At 46.0% G+C, this 2,876-nt stretch overlaps 1 long non-coding RNA gene across 1 annotated transcript; it reads left to right on the top strand.

Moving 5' to 3' along the window:
* Positions 1-192: 192 nt before the first annotated feature.
* On the top strand, positions 193-1,990 carry LOC124064698. Its single transcript, XR_006844304.1, has 3 exons — positions 193-543; positions 771-982; positions 1,117-1,990. It is a non-coding gene; the product is annotated as an uncharacterized LOC124064698 (long non-coding RNA).
* The last annotated feature ends 886 nt before the right edge of the window (positions 1,991-2,876 follow it).

The following is a 2,876-nucleotide window of genomic DNA, read 5'->3' as shown; positions in this document are numbered from 1 at the left end:
TCAAACCTTAATCTTGATTATTTTTTATTTATATTGCATTGTTTTGGGTTTGTTTGTTTGTTTCAATTGTTTCCTTGATGTCACTTGTTTAGTCGAGTTTTGTAAAAATAAAAATATGAGGACATGAATGTGTGTGTGTGTGTGTGTGTGTGTGTGTGTGTGTGTGTGTGTGTGTGTGTGTGTGTGTGTGTGTGTGTGTGTTGCTGGTGTCAGTTTCCTCTGCTGGGATCAGGTTTCTCTGTTCTGGATCTCCTGCAGAGCCGTCGATAGGAGACGAAGGCTCACTGGTGAGGAGTAAAGTGGAGCAGATTCAGAAGCAGCCTGTCTGTCACGTTACCTTCTGTAAGTCAGACTCCGGCTGACTCCAGGTCAGCAGCCGCTGGGACGTGTCTCTCATCTCAAGGGGAGGACAGCTGCTGGGGGACTTTGGACGTTGCATGCTGTGTCTTAAAGTCGGTGTGAGACGCGCTGAACTCAGCTTGAAGCTCGTTTTGACGTGTTTCTTCCTCCCGCTGTGTGACCAGCGCCCTCTACAGGCGACAGGTGGGACAACAAACACACGCTGGTTATTTATTTGTCCTCACGTGAGTATTTTCTCCTCATGACACTTTGTCCTTCTTCCTCCACTAAAGCTTCAGGTACTTACTATGTCCACGTGCAGCTGCAATAATTCGTCGAGTCATCAACTGAATTTAATTTAAATTAAATGTGAATTATTTTGATGATCATTTCATTTGATTTGAGATGAACGCATCTTTGTTCTTCCACAGGAAACAGTCATACAGGAGCCGCTGTGGTCTCAGTCTGGACTCGCCCTCAGCCGTCTTTAGACCCGGTCTTCAGTCTGGACTCGCCCTCAGCCGTCTTTAGACCCGGTCTTCAGTCTGGACTCGAGCTCAGTGATGGCAGGATCTGGTGTTGCTCTGAGGCTACATGAGTTCAGAGAGGCTCAGGACTCGAGAGCAGCAGCATTAAGGCCGAAGTGAGTCAGCAGCATCATCAGTCTAAACTTAAAGAAATATTCACACCGTGATGTCTTCCTGTAATGTACGTATGTCACTACCGGACAAAAATAAGGTAGAACTTTATGTAAAAGCTTTATTCGTTCTACTGCAGACCCTCACGTCAGGGGACAGACGTACGTGGACTCTACCCGGGACAGCTGGGCAGAGTCCATACTGTCCACTCAAAGGATTGTGGGTAAGTTTATGGCTACTGAGTGTGTGAAGTGGTGATGTGATTGTTGGTTGGTCGAGGTGGTCCGAGCAGCACCGCCAACCCCTCCGGCCCCCAGGGACGAACCAGAGCACCTGTATGGTAGTCTGGCCGGTAGAGCAAACACTGTGTCTGGTTCTGGACCAGAGACCAACAAAAAGCCTGCATGTGAGTCCACAACATCCCCAAATGAAACGCTCCATGTTCTGTTTCCTGTGGCGTCCTCACAGCAGAGGGTCTCGGTCCCTGCGCGAGTCTCCTCGGGCTCCGAACCCGCCGTGTGAAGACTTCCAGCAGAGCTTTGACGTCCACACCCTGAGAGCCCTGACCGCCCTCCATCACAGCCCTGCTGTCCCGGAACAGCGCCCCCCGCTGACGGCCTATCAGGAGCACTTTGGTCTCCAGTCTCTTCCTTCTCCTCCGTTTTAAAGTCACGTGAGAGGCTCGACATTATCGATCAGAGCCTTTTGCAAACTGCTGGCATCCACAGCACACCCAGCGCTGAGCGGTGGGGCTCCTGACACGGTTTGATCGGAATAAAACTGGAACAGAATGATTATGTGTGTGTGTGTGTTTGATGATCTCAAATCATCTCAGTTATTAGCAGGTCTGCTGGGCATAACACTAAACTGTCCACTGCACGTATACTTTTGAGAGAAGATGGTTTAAATATTTTTGGACGGAGTGTGCTGTAATAACTGAGTTATTATTTGTGATTATTTTTACATCCACAGTAGCATCAGGTGGCCACCAGAGGGGGCTAATATACAAATGATTTTTTTCAGTTTTAATTGTATTTTAACTGCCTAGTCATTTTCCCATCACTTTAGCATTAATACTTTATTCAAGTAATATCTCTTTATCTTTATTTATAATAATCTTTCCATTTATTTTTATCTGCACAGCAGAGCCCCCCTGTGGTTAAACAATGTCACTGCAGCACTAAATCACCACCTGATGTTCTCCATTAAAGACTTTAAGCAGCCTCTTTCAGTGCTGAAGATTAGTTTACGAGCTGCCACGTGCTCATGTGTTGTGGTTACTTGTGGTCAGCGACATTTTCATTTCATTCTCACAGCAGGAAGTAATGCCAGCTCTGAACTCTGCATTGTGTAACAGCCACAGAACCTGCTTCAGGTAAATCAGGCAGGTGAGTTCAAACAAAGGCGATTTGTTCTCATTGTCCTTGGATGCTTGTTGGCAGCTGTGGATATGAGGAAACAAAGCGTCATGGTATGTTCTCACACACACACACACACAGCTCTGGTCTCTGTTCGGGAATACATGAGCTCATCACTGATTGAACAACATTTTGTTCAGTCAGAGTGGAGACACACCACGCTGACGTCATCGGTGACGTCATCTCACCTGAGCGGCTCCCCGCTGATCTCAGGTTTTTAAAGTTGATTCTGTCTGCAGATTAAACGTCTGATGTTACGACGTGCTGCTGCGGACACATGAAGTGTCTTTAACACGTAAAGACAACAGATATGAAAGGCAATTATACAGACAATTATCAACAGAAATGAGCAAATAAATGTGAAAACAAACAAAAATCCTCATGCTTATTCTTTTATGTCTTTCATTGGCCAATTTGTCGTTTATTTGCTGTGACTCCACGTGATTTTGAGTTTGTTAAATTATATCACAGTAACTTTAAA

Source organism: Scatophagus argus, chromosome 2 (assembly GCF_020382885.2).
Source record: "Scatophagus argus isolate fScaArg1 chromosome 2, fScaArg1.pri, whole genome shotgun sequence".
Lineage (NCBI taxonomy): Eukaryota > Metazoa > Chordata > Actinopteri > Scatophagidae > Scatophagus > Scatophagus argus.
This window is presented reverse-complemented; position numbering and strand designations above follow the sequence as displayed.